Source organism: Coturnix japonica, chromosome 1 (genome assembly GCF_054131305.1).
Source record: "Coturnix japonica strain WE chromosome 1, WE-NBRP24, whole genome shotgun sequence".
NCBI classification, from domain to species: domain Eukaryota; kingdom Metazoa; phylum Chordata; class Aves; order Galliformes; family Phasianidae; genus Coturnix; species Coturnix japonica.
The window spans coordinates 138,880,286-138,898,453 of NC_140663.1; the positions used below are offsets into that span (position 1 = coordinate 138,880,286).

The 18,168-nt window shown below is 34.4% G+C and overlaps 1 long non-coding RNA gene across 1 annotated transcript; it reads right to left on the reverse strand.

Moving 5' to 3' along the window:
- Nucleotides 1-485: 485 nt before the first annotated feature.
- Nucleotides 486-9,636, reverse strand: LOC116652753 (uncharacterized). The gene is made up of 3 exons (XR_004305920.2): nucleotides 9,512-9,636; nucleotides 6,711-6,794; nucleotides 486-2,855 (listed from the first exon to the last, which is right to left on the reverse strand). It is a non-coding gene; the product is annotated as an uncharacterized LOC116652753 (long non-coding RNA).
- Between the last annotated feature and the right edge of the window lie 8,532 nt (nucleotides 9,637-18,168).

Here is an 18,168-nt window from a genome sequence, read left to right on the forward strand (position 1 = left end):
AGACATTTTGAGTATTTTTCACCTATCATGTGATGTTAACCTTTTTATTGGTCATCTGTCTTAAAAATTTGTACAGATAATGAGTTTGTAGTTAAAGCTGCTAAGGCACAGGTAGAAAGCATCTTGACACATAAATATATCAGACAGCTTTCTAAACTAAACTATCAGGCACATTCAAATAGTCTCTTCATTGATTCGTGTCAACAGTAAGTATGCTAGTGACGTTGCATGTTCATGGCTTTTCTTTTAAGCAGTCTGATACCGTGCTGGAGACAGCTCATTTTATACAATGAGATGGTTCTGATTTCCTAACAGGTCACATTCATCAAAACTTATTAAACAAACAAACAAACAAACAAACAACAATTAAAGAAACACACTTTGTAAATGTCAGTATGACACAAGAAAAGTAGGAAACAAACCACAAATTATACAACACATAAATTTCATATCACCTAGAAGTCCTTCATCACTATTATCACTATGAAGATACTTAATTATATCGAACCTTTATTAGTTGTGTGATTTAATTATTTGTACAACACTATGCACTTTCCTATGTACATAAGCTTACACAAAGAACTGCAAATGTTGATAGCATTTTATGAACACTGAGGCGCACACTAAGATTTGTTCAAAAGAAAAATTTCATTAATAGAATATTGTAAGAAATCAAATATAGTATTTCAGTGTCCAAAATATTACAGTCCTCTGGTGCCATGGACAGAAGTTGATTGTCAAATCTACTAAATCTTCATCATAAATGAAAATGGATATATTCAGTGTTCCACTGTACAGAAGAGACATGCCCAAAGATTCATGAAGATAGTGTTTTGTTCATCATATTTTATCTCAATTTGATGGAACCTCTTCACAATTACTCCACTGCAAGTTTTATCCTCTGTCCTAATTATCTTTTCTGCATTGTTTGTGTTTTTCTCACTAAGTGGAACTTTTATTTCCTCTACTAATGACACTTAGAAAACCCTGCCTAGTCCTTGTCTACTCTCTATCCTTTACCACATACAAGCCTTCTGCTTTTAGCTCTTTACATTAAATCAGTATTGATATGGTAGTAGTATTTTCAGTCGGGATACAACTGTTCTCCTGACCAGATTTAACACTAGAGTTTTACAGTTAAGAGGATAAAATAGACCATTACATACTTTCACTTGTAAAGCAAATCCTTTGTAATGATTAAATGAAATTGAAATTGGTCTTCCCTTATTATTTTTGTCTCTGTATATCTGGATGCCTTTAAAGTAATTAACATCTACATGTTAAAGTTCATGACACTAAAAGGTAACAATTGTGATAGATTTAGGAAAAAAAAAAACCAAAAAAAAAAAAACAATAAAAAACCCAAAAAACTGCAAATACTATGAAGGTAAAATATTAACATAGTCAACATGACAATCAAGTATACAGTTCTGGTGCAAGTTTCACAACCTGCAGAAAATTTGTTCATCTTCAGATTAATTAGTTTTGGCAGTTTGCTGTGATTCACTGAATGCACCATGAAATTTTAACATTGAACTGAAGAATATTCTTTCATTGTCAGGGAATTCTCTGATTATTTGCTGTTTCCCTCTAGCCATGCAAAATTGTTTTTTTATGGTATTAACATATTACGACAACTAAGTCTTTCTAAAGTACAAGAAGAAAGACTAAGTTGACATAAGTGATATAAAATTTAAAGAAACAGATAAGAAATGTTCCTACCTTAGATGTGAAAGCACATAGCTTCCTCTTTCATCATTGTATTATTATCATTATTATGCTAAGAAACACTAAAATAGTTCTCATCATCATCAAAAAGGCTTAAACAATCTATTGAGTTAATTCTCCCTTCAGAATTAACGTAGTCCTGGGGCAGGCAGGATTCCTCTTTCTTGACTCTAAATTTTCAGATATTCACTGTCAGTTTCATTTTGGGTCACAGTGACAAAACTGATAGACCTAAGCTGACCTAAGTCATATTTACAATTAGGTTGATAACCTCCAGAAAAAAATACATCAGGTTTTAGGCTAGAGATTAAACTGTGTGTTATATGGAGTCTTTATTTCTCCTTGTTATTCTAAAAGGAGTTTAGGATAACTAACACAAAATTAATCCAGATAACTTACATTAGCTATTCACAGGCCTACTCAACTGGTGTTAAAACTTTTCTGAAGGAATAGCTACTTCTGGTTGAATATATGTGGGCAACAGAATTAAAAAAACAAATTTTCAGATATCTGAATTTGGGCCAGAAAAATGCTATCTAAATGCTCCTCTTTGTTTCTTAAATCAGTACTTTAGCTTTTCACGAAATCTGTTAACTGGACCAATATCTCTGAGGAACATAGGCAGTACTGACAGTACTCTACATCTGAAGGTGATTTGCAAAGTTATTTTGCTATTTTGATGATGTTACTCCATTTAAATGAACAGAATTAAGGCCCATAGAGGATAGCCAGGGCTATCAAAGTCAAGCATCATACACATCAATGCTATATTATGAAAAGACAGATGCTGCAGAATAATTGTTATATCCCTGTGATTTCAAGAGCATGTAGTACAAAGGGATTAAATTCTCAACTAATAGCAAATCGTAGATGGTTTATTGAATTGGAGGCTGTATTCCTTTACAATGTGTTTATACATGGCTCAAATAATTTTATTCAACTTTTAAGGTAGTTACCCACTGTTACAAATGTTCAAAGTGCTTCCCTTGATTGATTTATTTTATTTCATTTGTCAAGGCTGTTATCTCTTCATAGATTATAAACAGTATTTCATCAAGTTGTTTGTCATGTTCTCTTCTTAATGAGCTGTCAGAATACATATCGTAGCAAAGGGCACCACTGTACATCTGTATTCAAGAAATAAAATAGAATCTGTATCAGCCATAGAGTGAAATTGTGGCCATTACATTGTACAACTTTTTTTTTTTTTTTTTTTTTTTTTTTTAAATCATTTTTTTTTTTTCTTTCAATCCTCATAGGTACTAGGTAATCTGATATTTTTTTTTCCAACAGAAACCATTAATATGTTAAATCACAGGACAATGGACTGCTTTTGATTTGTTTTTGATGTGATAAGTGTTTTCTCAGGTAAGGTAAGGAGTATATCTCAGCAGAAAGTATAATTTATTTAGCAAAATGAAAGTCTATTCCTTATAAGGACATAATCTCCCTATGTTTGTTCCACTGATGCTTGGTTTTCTATGCTAGTTTCTCTCTTCATTTATTATGAATTGCATGAATCATATGAAAGAATGCTCATAATTATTTTCCTATTCTCTTTGTTTTAGCCAAAATATTATCTATCACTTTAATTTTAAAAGTATGTTAAACTGTCACCTATTCCAGTACCAGTCATTAACACATGCTAGCTTTTATGGTTTTATGATCATCAGTATTCCACATCATCACATCATGTAGAGTACTGGGAATTAAAGTGTTAATGCCCCAGGTCCACATAGCAAAGAGAAGAGACTAAATTCCCCAGAAGACTTTTCACTCTGCTGATATCATTCCCGCTCAAGGGGAATGCATATAAGGCTGTGCTTGGTCATCTGACATTCTCTTGCCTCCCTTTGCATTTTCTCTCTGCCACTCTTCTCCTTTGCTGCTGCCCATCCTGACTGCATGCAATTACTGTAAGGCCTACAGCTTTCAGATACTCTCTCATTATACCTAATTTATTGGCTTCAACTCTAATTATTTTGCATTCTGATGCCATATTTAGTAAATTAGTTTGTTTCTACTCAGATCATTGCTGCTGTTTTTGTGGTTTTTTTTTTTTTTGTTTGTTTGTTTTTTGTTGTTGTTTTTGTTTGTTTGTTTTTTGTCCTAATTATTTTGGGGTCCCCTATCCCCCTTCTCCAGACGCATGTGTTTTGTGAAATTCCTCTGCCCCACTAGTCATAGAACTGGGCCAAAACAGCCTGTAAGCCATTGACACTAGTTTAATTAATAAAATGATTTCTCTGATTAGTCAAAGTATCTTATTCTGTAATCAAACTCATTTTCTTCCACTGCACACTTCAGAACTCCTTTCTTCAGTGTATGGTCAAATGTTCTGTATTATCTACATTATAAAGGAAAAATATAACACACTTGTATTTATCACATTATATAATTAAAGACTCAATGGTTTTCCTGATCAGAAGTGTTATAGAAGATGATAGTTGAAAAGCTGCTGACATGATTTTGTCAAATAATTTTGTGTAGGAAAAGTTGGAATATCACACTAGCTGTATTTGAGAAGGTAAGAACTTATAAAAGAATGTGAAAACCTTATTTATTTATTTATTGATTTATTTTCTTTGCCTTCCTGTTTTGTTCAAAACAATTTTGTGGAACATGGTGGGGGGAGGGAGCAGCATTACTCTTCTAATATATCTACCTATGAGCTACTTTTAAATATTCAGTTGCTTTTATAATTTGTTATGGGAATGAATATTTCTTCTCACTTTGTACTGTGATTTATATCTTGCCATATTTCAAGTCCCAGATGATTAGCATTACTTTACTCACCTTCATAAATAAATTTTTCAGAATTTCATATAAAAATTACGCCTCACATGAATGATGATTTTCTTCATTGCTCTGAGTGTACTTTCTCCTTATGAGTAAGAGGATTCCTGTAGTTGAGTCTTTTCCCTTTTTGTTTTTGACTGTTTTTAATTTTACCGTTTTGAAGCTAAGAAACTGACATCCTGATAGACTCGACAAATACTCTTAGAAACTGAGATTAAATGATGAACAGAGCAAGCCAGAAAGTACTACATAAGTTGCATTCAAGTGAACAGACAGACGGTTGCCTGCAGATTGCTCCTTAATACCAGCATAATCGGAAAGCAAGATCACATGTACAATTACTGTCAGTGGTGGGGGACTGGATCTCAGCATGGTAACTTCAAATAAACGTCAAATTTTGTTTGTACTTTATGAAGTTATGTACTGAAGCTGCAGCAAATATTAATGGAGCTTTCCAAATTTAGTCAGAGAGATTTAAACCTAGGCTAAATCAAGTACTTATATTAAGTTAAAGCACACTACCAGAATTCAGAATTTATACACATATGTATAAAGTTACGTAATTGTATAAGGACACGTATGCACAGGGCTTCCAGTAAAAACAAAGAAAATTAAACTATTCAACACAGAAACAACATGACATAAAATATGGTGTGCAAAAATATTAGCTGTGGAAGAAAGCCACTTTCAGTTTATATGTACTAAAATAACTTCTGTTTTTTCCAAAACCTTTCTGTTCTTCTGTTGCAGTGTGGATATGTTAATAGCTAAATGTTGCCTAAAGTAGGGAAGCATAGTAATTTGTTCAGCTATTTTGATGAAAAATTGACCTGATTTTCATAGAAGATTTAATGGGACACAAAAGGAAAATAAACTCAGTAGAGATTTTTACTTATATTATTCTAACTTGTGAAGAGCCTTGTAGCTTTTTGCTTGAGATATCACTTTTGATAAAAATCCTCTCTACTGAAATGCTTTTCACTAAGGCGATGAAAAACTCAGTTTCAAAAGTTCAGCTCAGCTACTGTGACTCTGTCTTTTCTGGACAACTCCATTTTGAAAATGTGAGTGACGGCAATCACTATGAAATATTTTTAACGTTTCCCACAAGTAAGTCTGTACACTGCAAGTATTGTTTCAATCAGACAGTATAAGCCTAACATTTTTAGGAATTTGTATTTTGTTAAGCTTTTATAAGAAGCTGCAACCTTCAGCTTATAGAGACTTGGGAGTTGTAATTTATATCAAGCCATTCAGGACCAAAAAAAAAAAGCTGTTCTACTGTTCTCATTTTTACCTCTGAATGTGGCATTCAACATACAAAAAATAAGTTTGAAAGGATACAATTGGAAAAATAATATGAAATTAATGCCAGTGAGTTACTTTGCTTAAAGAAAGAAAATGCTGGGATTGCAAGAACATCAGTTGGATCATTCACAACCTAGTATGTATTTTTTATAATGGGGAAATAAAGGAGAAAATTAATCTAGAAAAAAATAGAGATAAAACTAATGTGTAAAGTGTTATAATAAAAAGCTTGTATGTGATATTTTAATCTCCTCTATCTGAGGAGTTGATTAACAAAAGGAAGGAGTGATTGGAAGAAATTTGTTAATGCAGAGGAAATTACAATGATACATAGACTCATCATTATCAGCAGTTACAGAGCTTAAATGCTAAAAGTGAACAAATCTTGAAGAAATTGTTAGGTGTTAAAATAAGGCTTTTTAGTTTTTTTCTTATCTGTGGGAAATACTCTGAAGTGAAGCTTCTCCAGGTACTGCTGTACTCATTTTACAACTATCTCTTTCTTTATGACAAATAATGACTAAGGTAAGGTTCTGTCCTGTCAAGGGTTTACGAGCTGGTTCGGTCTGTTTGCATGACTAGTGGGGCAGAGAGATTTTGTAAAATCTGTGCCTCCATAAAAGGGAAATGGGAACCTAAAATAATTAAAAACAATAGCAGTAATCTGAGGAGAAACAAACTAATTTACTAAATATGGTATCAGAATGCAAGGTAACACACTATAATATGATATAATTAGAATTGAAGCAAATAATCCAAATATAATGAAAGACTGTTCAAAAAGCCTTACATGAATACTGAAGTAATGCGTGCAGTCGGGATGGGCAGAAGCAAGGAGAGGCAAAGGAGAAGAGAGCAGGGAGCAATCAGATTACCTTGCCAGGAGTTATATCTCCCCTCTGACTGCAAAGGCCCCTGGGGAATATAGTTCTTCTTCCCTTCTGGACAGGTACCTGAAACTGGAGCATTAACACTTTAATTCACAGTGCCCTACATGATGTTATAATGTAGAATACCAATAAGCAAAAATCATAAAACTATGAGACTGCCTATGCAACCTAATGTAGGAAAACTGCTTTAACAAGAGGTTGGGCTCCATGATTTCTAGAGGTCCCTTTCAACCCCTACAACTTTGAGATTCTATGATTCGCTTCCAGCTGGGATTATTTTCTTCATAGAGGCTCATATTATTATGTATTTTTGGATCGCAGTAGTGATAACACACCAAACTTTTTAGTTGTTGCTAAATATTGTTTACACAGACTCAAGGAGTTGTCTGCTTCTCATGTTGCCCTGCCAGCAAGTGTACAAGAAGCTGTGGAGGGACACAGCCAGGACAGCTGTCTCAAACTAAGTAAAAGGATATTCCATTCCATAGGATTTCATAGTCAGTAATATAAGCTGGGGAAGAGGAGAAGGTATGGGGAGGGTCAGAGGGTGGTTGGATTGGTGGACTGGTAGCATTCGTCTTCCCAAGAAACAATCAGGCATGGTGAAGGCCTGATTTCCTGAAGTGGGTGAACACCTGCCTACTTAGGAGAAGTAGCAGATTAATTCCTTGTTTATGTTTATGCACACAGCTTTTGCTTAATCTGCTAAACTGCCTTTTCACAAACTGAGTTCTCAAAATTTTTCCTTTCCAATTATCTCCTCTATCTTGGGGAGAACGAGCAAGCAGTTATATAGTACTTAGTACATAGTAGGCTTAAATCACAAAATAGGACTCAACATGAGCTTTGAGGGGTTTTAGGTGATGACAGATGTGATTGGAGTGTGGGGTGGACTAGACCAAATGCATAGATGTTATAGCCCTTTAGCTGTTAATTGTTAGGCTCCCATGTTTGCCACAGGGCTTATTTGTCTTAATGTGTCTAGATTTGGGTGCTTGTTAGTGGCTGCTTTTGTTTCACCTTTTGTTGTACTTGTTATCATCCTTGCTGTGCCTGGAAATGTTTTGATAACAGCTACAACCAAGCAGGGCACCACTGAACAGGTTCGAACGTCATAGTGAACTTGAGTCCAAAGGACTGTGACCAGTGGATGAGTATACATGGGAATATGTACAGACCAATGTTTCAGTGGCAGTGGAAAAGTTTACTCCAGAGTATGCACAACACATTGAAGAATCTGTGGACATGGAGAAGTCTATACTGTAGCAGGTACACATTGCAGTATCTGTGTCCATGTATAAGGCCATGCAATAATACTTCAGAGCATCTGTGGCCATGGTTAAGTCCACAACACAGAAGGCAGACCTCTGAATGATCTGTGGCTCATAGCTAAAGCTGTATTGGAATAGATGTTCAACTAACAGACTGTGGTCCAGGATGGAACTGTGGGCTGGGGAGTTAATTGCAATCTTAAACCCTATGGCATGGCTTAAAAGGAAAAGGAGTGGAGATTGTAAAAAATACATTTAAAGTAATCTAGATAATTATTTGAGTTTTGTATTATAAGCAATACCATAGCTGGAAACTGTTGCTGCTAGCCACATGAGAAACAAGACAAGGAGATTACTGCAATGTTAAATCATATAGCTGAGACTGTGGGGGGAGGATTGTGGTGGGTATATCTTTAAATCTTTGTAACTCATTATCTGAGTTGCATGCTATAGGAGGTCCTATGGCAGAAACTACTTTAGTTAGTGGAGAATAAAAGTCACATGAAGCTGTGCAAGTGACCCAACCTGAGTTGGTGTTGGCATCCATACAATGCACTGCCCCAAGAAACCACTATAACAGATAGAAGCTTAATGCATAAGGATATTTTAATAGTATAATTTTAAAACACTAAATACTAAAGTAAGAAAATACTAGAAAGTCTTTCTTTCATTCTTAGACAAAAATAAAAACACTAAAACCAGTAAGCCCCTTACTCCCCAATTTGAACTATATTTATTTCACATTTCTTTGCACCAGATTATCTACAGACAGAAATAACTTACTTACAGTCTGTTCCAATACATTTTTCACCCACAGTCAGCAAGTGACTAAAACCCCTAGGGATCAATAGCATTGTAGTGACTCTAATTTTAGTCAGATGGTAAGAATGAATATGAAGAAAATATCAAAAAGATTTTATGTTGTGACTACTGTTTCCCCACCCTCCTTTCTCCTAAGGATTTGCTTTATTCTATTGATTATGAGAAAGCATTTTTGTTCAATACGTCAGTTTGATCTGCTGGGAGCATTCCAGGGGCTAATTACTTACAGGACTTTCAAATTTATTTTATATTACCATTACGTGGTGTGAATAACAGTTGTCTATCTATTTTTATTGCAAGGCAAGGGAAATGAAAGCTCTTTATTCTTCTCCTCCTCCCAGCCCCCACCCCCCCGTTCATATAGTAACACAACATTTTACAGACTACCAGGAGACAAACAATCTGTTCATATTCCCCGTAAATGGACAGTATGATCTTTATGATCTCCTGGGTTACCATGGATACCAACATGTATTCACTCAAATACTAAGTCACAAGATGTACTTACATTGTTTCTGAATTAAAAATCAGTCTTCAGAATTGTTAAACACAATAAAACAGATGATTTTTTTTTTATTATTACTTCCCCCTCCTCCCGCCCCCCATCCCCCCATGAGGCACAGTAATAATTCCCATAAGGGGAAAAAGGAAAAAAAAAAAAAAAGAAAAAAGAAAAAAGAAAAAAAATCATACTCGCCAGTAGTTATTTACAACTTGGCAGCTTCATTAACTGAGATGTCTTCCTAGCTGCTGAAAGAAAGTGTTTTCATTTTATGCAATTTTGCTTTTAACTACTGAAGGTTTCTATGGAAACCTCTACTCTTTCCCTTTTCACATTCTTTGAACAGGTCCCCTCACAATGTGGAGGAAGTGGCATATTGACTGAGACATTATTTGAAAATCAAGGATAAATTGTTTTTATCATTCATGAAGCTATGTTAAAGCAGGAATAGTTTCAGAGGGGAGAGAAACAAACAAACAAACAAACAAAAAAAAAACATTAATCTAATTCTTTTACTATTCATCCAAATACTTCTTTTTGTTTATCTCAGTATCATGATTTGGTTTTGTATTTACCACAGTCTTTTCCAAAAGGAATATGAATGGTTATCTATGGCATTGCTCAGATCTTTTCTCTTAGCCAATTTACTTCTAGCAATTTACTTCTATTTTTTTTTTTTAATCAAGTGACAAAAAAAAAAAAAAAAAAGAATAGATAAATGAAATCAAATCTATGGTTTGCACCTTGGTCATTGATTCATTAGGTTTCACGTTTTCTTTGGGCGTGTTTGCTTTGGCTAGAAAACTTCTAATGTCAAACAACAGTCAGAAATAGTGAATAAAACACCTTTGACAATTATGTCCATGGGGCTTTTAATTGCCAGAATTTAATTTTGTATTTTTCAAATATCTATCAGCAGAGATTTTACTTAGCTTTTTAATTTACATTCAATGTTGAACTGAAGGCCATAAGAGACCAAAACTTCTTTCACCAGGAACAGATGTATCTCCAAAGTTGCTCATGAAATATTAAACTCTAAATCATTTTGTTTTGCTGCGTTGAAAACTTATCCTTCTTCACCAACACCACTCATCAAATTCAAGTACATTTGTTCTGCATTTTATGTTCATTTTGATTAATAATAATAAATTAACATAGCCAATGCTACCATTATTCATCTTATATTTAATTAGTAGTCATAGGTACAGTAGCACATAGTGAATAACATCTACAGTATATACTTTTAGGCCTGAAGATAGTAACTTGTTTCAATTTGTGGTAATGAGTATCCAAATTATATATGGACATCTACATTTTCAGTGATTCTTAATTTAAAATACTTAAGCTTAACATGTGAACAAGATTCCAAAACACTTCTCCTTTTGGCAGTATAATAATAAATAAAAATTAAAAGAGAAATTAAAAGGAAAACATAAAAACATGTAGGTGTTTCTGGTGGAGAAAACACTTACTAAAATGTTTAGTTGTTGTTTTCTCCCTATATTCTTTTTGTGCATTTCAGTTTTACTGTCTTACTGTCCAGTTCTTGATAATTACAAAGAGTATAGATCTGTCTGAAAAAGCCTGTATGATCTTCAGGTACCATTTTTCCTAAAGATTCTTATTATCTAGGTCATAGGTGCTTCTATTATTTTTGACAAGTCTTTCATTCTTTCATCTTTACCCTGACATTTACTGTAGGGATATTGATCCTAAACAACTTTACTTATTTATAGTGCTCCCTTCCTTTGTTATTTAACTCCATGTCATGTTTGGAATCATCAGTTCTGAAATCAGATAAAATGACTACACTAATTCAGTAACATTATCATTAATAATAATAATAATGTACTTTAATAGCAGTTCTTTCCTCAACTAGTTAATCTTTAGTTGGCCTTCAAGACCACAGTTATGGATGTAAATTCCAAAAAGTCCTTAAAAGCTGTTCCTACAGTGATTGCTGTAGATGGCCTAATGGATTGTGATTTGTAGAGTGTATTGGTCTTTAATGAGTATTTGATTAATTGATACTATGAACCAATGCTGAATACTACTTCTGAATTGTTTATAGTCTGAGAGAGCTGAGATTGTTCAGCCTGAAGAAGAGCAAGCTCCAAACCATCCAGCACACAAAAGAGGCATTCAAGAAAGCTGGAGGGACTTTCTACAAGGACAGTGATAGGAAAAGTGTTAATGGATTTATGGTGGTGAGATACTGGAACTGGTTTCTCAGAGAACTCGTGGATGTTCTGTTCCTGGAGGGAACCAGATGGGACTTCAGGCCATGTGGTCTAATGGAATGTGTCCCTTCTCACGATGGGGATGGGGGGAGGCTGAAACTAGATCTCTAAGGTTCTGTTCAACCCAAATCATTATGTGTTTCTATGATTCCAAGATATCCTGCAGTTTGCTGGTAATTTCTTCAGAAAGAGAATAGCTCAAGCTAAATTTAAAGTAATGACAGGGTAGAAGGTCTGAGATGATTTGAGATCAAAGAAACAGCTGGAAGGGAGTGAAAGTAAATCAAACTGAAAAAACAAACAAACAAACAAAAAACCACCACCACCAACAACAACAACAAAAAAAGACAAACAAACAAAAAAAACCCTTTAATTATAAAGAAATGAAAAATTAGTATTATAAACAAGTCTGCTATTTTCATGCAAACTGACATCACACTTTCTGAGTGACATTTATTCAATCTTCTACTGTCTTTTCAACCACAAAATTTGCACAGATTCTCGTACATTATTGATATTCTGTCATGGTTTTATGATTTATTTATTTGTTTGTTTGTTTGTTTGTTATTGGTATTCCAAATCATAACATCATGTTACAAGGAGTTAAGGAGTTAATGCTCCAGTTCCACGTACCTGTCCCAGAAGAACTACTTACCCCAAAGGAATGTTTGCTGTTCTGTTACCATTCCCACTCAGAGGGAAAGATAAAAGCTGTCCACAGATCACTTGACCTCCTTTATTGATCTTCTGTCTAGTCTCTGCTCCCAGCCATATCACTTCAGCAGTAGAGTAAGACCTTTATTTTCAGACACTCTCATTTTATTTATATAATTAGCTTCCATTCTAATTATATTGTATTGTATTGTGTTATCTTGCACTGCAATATCTTATTCAGTAAATTAGTTTGCATCTCTTCGGATCATTGCCACTGTTATGGTTTTAGGCCCATCTATCTACTCTTTTCCACCTTTCCTCCTTTTCCCTCTCCCTGGGCATGGGTCCGCGGGTTCCCTCACCCCACTAGTCATGGAACCAGGCTGAACCAGACCGTAAACCACTGGCATATTCTTTCTGTTGAAATAATACAGATGCAGTCATTGATTTATTTATTTATTTATTTTTCCTTGGAAATGGTAAATTATTGTTCCATTAGCATGTGAAAGCTCACATTTGAAAATTTCTCAGAGTCGAGAAGCTGGAATATGAGCCATCTAGGATGTATCTCTGCTTACTCTGGTTTTCATCTACATATGTAAATCTTCTCTGTCTTAACCACTTCAAACAAATTGATATAATAATCTCAGCTTTCTATGATATGGACTTAGCCCTAGAAAAAACTCTTCAGGAATATCCTGTAACCATTCACCTTTTTGCTTTTTTCCAAGCTTAAATTTTGTACAATGTATGACAGAAATCCAAGTGTCTTGCTTCAAACTCAAATAAATTGTTGTGCATTTAGGCACAGATTTCAGTTCACTTACATTTCCAAGCAAGTAGGTTATATGTCACTTCTCTCTAACCTTTCTAATTTAAAAAACAAAATGTCAAATTATCCAACACTGATTAACTATTTCAAAGTACAGATTTCTTATACTATTGATTAGTAGCTATTTCATAGTCTTAAAATATTAATTCAGCTAAGCTATCCTATATATGAAAGTTAAGGGAATAAAAAGAACATTGCCTTTGTGAAGAGTGATTTTAAGCACAAAAGCTTGAACTTTATCACAATCATTTAATATTTATTTAGGAATAAATAAATAAATAAATATTAATTTAAAAAAAATGAAAAAAAAAAAAAAAAAAGTACCAAAGCTGGTATTCCAGGAAAGAGTAACATCATAACTTTTATTTGTTATTAAATATGCTGACTTACTGCATGTTTTGCCTTTAAGATTTTCTTAGTAATTAGACAGAGGGGATCACTAAATATTATTGCATTTTGTGGCTCAAAACTTGCTTTATGAAGTAGTGTTATTGCACTTTCATCTTTGTAGTTTCTCTGGAAATAAACAGGAGGCATTACTTTCAGAGTGATCTATGCACTTTTACATCCATTAAATAATGACATCTAAGCAGTTCTTCAGGGCAATTTATCTATTCAAAGTCAGGTTAAGTAAGTATATGTAGCATTTTTTCCTCCATAAACTCCACTGCAACTTTCCATGCATACTAGCAATTCCTCTGTTTCTGATTAAGAACCAAAAATCTCACACTGAAAGGTCACAGTTACTTATTTTTTGGTTCAGAATGTTGCTACCTTGTGAGAAGCTGTGCCAATGACTGTAGAGGAATAAGAAAGAAAGAAACATGCAATTTGCTTTTTAATTTTATTTATATATATACTTGATGAAACAGGAGTAACTTAAAGATTTGAGAGGAAAACAAAATATTTTTAGAAAGGAATAAAATACTGAAGGGGGAAAAGAAAAAAAAGGACATAATTTCATAATTGTTCACTGATTTATCAATCAGTGGTTAGTGTTTCTGGTATCATGAGTGCTTCCTCACTCTCTGAATAAATATTTTCCACCTACGATATAATCTGAATCTCCCCTCTTTTAGTTTCAAACCATCCCCCCTTGTCCTATCACTAGAAGACTGTGAAAAGTCTTCTCATCTTTTGCTGACTAATGTATGCCTTTCCAGCAGTAACTTCCAGTGTTGTCTTTAAGGTGTTTGGAGCATAAATTCTTCTCCCATACTTTTGTTACATCATAATTATTTTTCATGTATGTTGTAAAATGTTTTTAGTGTACATATATATTTCTTGAAGTGTCTTTGAGAACCAAAGCCATCAAAGATGGCTAAACCAATTGACATAATCAGGAACAACATTCTAGATCATGTGAAATGCTATAGAATCACAGAATACCCAGAGCTGAAAGAGACCCACAAGGATCAAGTCCGACTCCTGGTTCCAACAGAGAACTATTTAAAAGTTAAACCATATATCTTAGACGTCCAAATCTTTCTTGAATTCCAGTAAGCTTGTTGCCACGACAGCCTCCTTGAGGGACTTGTACCAATGCCCAACGACTGCCTCAGTGAAGAAGTTTTCCTAACATCCAATCTGAATCTCCCTCGATGCAGCATAGTGCTATTCCCTTAGGTCTTTTCACTGGTCACAAAATAATAATAATCACCTCCCTCTCTACTCTCTCTCATGAGGTAACTGATGGTTGCCCTAAGGCCTCCCCTCAGTCTCCTCATGTCGGGACTGAGCAAATCAGGTGATCTTAATCACTTCTCATATGTCTTGCCTTCTAGACCCTTTGTAGATCTTTGTAGACATCCTTTGGACATTCCCAAATAATTTTATTGGTGTCAACTGCACCACTCAGCTTGGTGTCATCTGCATAGTTACTGGGAGTTCACTCAATCCCATTGTCCATTTAGCCTACAAAGACATTAAATAACACCAGTCCCAGCACCAATCCCTTAGAACACCATTCATCACTGGTCTCCACTTGGACACTGAGATGCTGACTGCAACCCTACAGTCAATTCCTTATCCAGCAAGTGGTCCATATATCAAACCCATTTTTGTCCAATTTGGCAATGAGGATGTCATGTGGGACAGTGTCAAATGCTTTGTGCAAGTCTAGGTAGAGTCTAAAAATTTTGCTAGCACCTGTGGTTTAGTTTTGCAAAGAATTCATGTTTTAAAAACAAAACAAAGCAAACTGAATTTTCATACAATTTGACAGTGATGAGACATGGGGAAATTGCTTTATCTAAAAGAAGTGAAATTTAGATCAGATAGTAGAAGGACATTTTTTACTAAGAAAATGTTGAGGTGCTGGAACAAGTTGCCCAGAGAAGCTGTACATGCTCTACTCCAGGAAGTGTTCAAGGCCAGGCTGGTTGGAGCGCTGGGCAGACTGATCTTGTGGTATGATATGGAAATTCTTCTGAATTTTTAGGTTCACTTCTATGACTTTTTTTTTCTTTTTTTCTTTTTTCTTTTTTTTCTTTTTTTTCTCCCCTACTATTTCATAGAAAATAAGCCAGAAATCTTCTGCCTTCAGTTTCAAGAAAGCAATTTAGAATTCTTTTAGATAAAAACACTGAGAACCATCAAAGGCTTCTGAGGGAAAAAAAAAAAAAAAGAAAAAAAAAGTAAAAAAAAAAAGTGAGGAACTAGTAGTTATTTTGGAAGGGAAATTTCAACTTCCACTTTAAACACTTACAGCATAAATGACTGAGGCCAATGCACAACTAACCACTAACTTTTTTTTATATGAAGTTTTCAACCCCAACAGATTATCCTGACTGATGTCATTGTATATGCAACAAAGAAAGAATTAATGGAAAATAAAATTTTAATGCGTGCATTTTCAGGCAATGTGCGGACATTCCAAGGAAATATTTATGAGAAATTCATATGAAAACAAAATTACCCCAGTTAAATTAAACAACTACAGACAAAGTCAAGAGAGTGAAATGGTATCGAATACTGCTCATACAAACAGGTATCTGCTTTTAAAAAAGCCTTGCCTGAAAATCCAAAAACGTTCACAGAAAATATTGAAGTTTATATAAGTAAAGACTATAGGATTTTAAAGGCTGTATTAATGGTAGCAGTTTCTAAAGCTCTCAAAAATATACATGCTCATTTCTCCTTAGCATTCATGCACTGAGATTTTAGTGTTAAAGAGGAAATAAATGGCCAAACAGAATATTTTGGAAATAACATCATAGCAGTTATAACCTAATATTTAAAAGCTCATGCATTTTGTCATTTTTGTGTCATCTACTTTATTAAATTTAATGTAATGTTTGATGTATACATAATGGCTTTAAGTCTAAACAGACTGACTAACATAAGCTATGATGCAGCAAGAGTTCTTTCACCCGTCTTTAAGCTGAACAATCATGCTTTCATATTCAAGTAAGTTAAGTAGTTATATACCTGTGGCTCACAGGTATGTGAACCACAGACGTGTCTCATAGCAAATACAAATTAAGTCTGTTTAATCCATAGCAGAAGAGATCAATGCCAGACTGAATTGTCTCATGTTTGCCATGGGTCATCGACATACAAAGCACAGAAACTTATTTAAAGAAAGCAGATTTGTTTAGTAATTTGATCAAATGTATGAGACCTGAAGGCAAGCATGTAATTTAGGGAACATACATTAAACATCTTCTAACTTACTACAATCTTCATCTGTCCATTTATGAGATTCCATTATCTATTTTTATTTAATAAGAGTTCTTTTAATATTTCAGGGTTTGTACCAGCATACTCGCCAAACAAGAAAACTGTTGGAGCACGTTTTGAGTCTAGGAGATGTGAAAAATAATTATAAATTTAACGAATAAACAAATCTCAATCTTTCGTGACTTACAGATATAAATCACACAACAGTTCTTGTTTTCCCGCACAGAATCCTACTCAAACAAACCAAACACATCAGCTACTATTACATATTATTCATTGGCTACATCCACTAACAACACAACTAGTGAATGACAGTCATCCTGCTAGTAACACAAGATCCCTATCACTTCCATGTGATAGAAAGTAGCATCAAATAACCCCTTCTAATTCAGCTGCCCTAGTTTTCCCCTGCCCCCTGCTGCCTTGTCATAATGGGAGCAGCTCCTCTCCACTGAGTGGCCTGGGCTGGCCCCCAGGTGTGCTCCCATTGCTCAGTAACAGCCAAAATATTTGTGTACTGGTAACTCTGTCTCAGTTGAAGCTGAGTTGAGATCCCAAAATCTTTAGTTTGTCCTGTTAACCTTTAGTTGACTGTGGGATACCAGCTGGAAATAAGACCTAGGATTAAACCCTCAGAAATTCCTACCTGAAAATGCTTTCAAGCCAATATAGCAACAAATAGCACAGTGCTCCCTGGTAGAATGCTATTGTTGCAAATAAACAGCAGCTTGTATTCAGTAGTTTGCTGCTAAGCAGCATCAGTTGGCTGAATAGTTTGTGCAGCTGTTTTCAGAACAGTATCAGCAGTTATCCGACCCAGCTGCACTAGAAGCAAGTGAGAGCAACTTAAATCAGCTGCTGCTGGAGGGTATCAAATGTGCTTTACATGATGGATTACCACTGATAGATTCATAACATAATTATCAGTATGTCTCTTGTAATCTTGGTCCAAATCTGTTTAGGAAAAAGGGTAAGAAAAACTACTACTACAAAAAGAATAATTGCATCTAAAAAACATAGTTATTGTGTCCTATCAGTGCAGTCTTTCTGGTTAACTTGGCATATGGTAAAGATTTATAGGTATATAAGTACTAGTAGCTAGCCTTTCACACAAAAGAGAGGTTACAACAAATATATGTTGATTAGAGAGTAAGAAAGATGAGTACATGCTTTTTGTTTGCCTGTTTGTTTTTTGATGCTTTCATTTATTCTGGTTTTCTGCTTAAGGTTTGTTTAACCAGATAACTGAAGCTAAATGTGATAACTTAAGAGTTGAAGTAATAACGAAGTAATGATGATAAACTAAAATATTCCATAATAGGCTTAAGGGGGATATAGATATCTAAATTATGACCCAGTGTTATCAGATATAGAAACAGAACTACAGATTACAGATATTGGAGAAAATAAGATTATAGAAAATATGAAAGAAGTCTGAAGT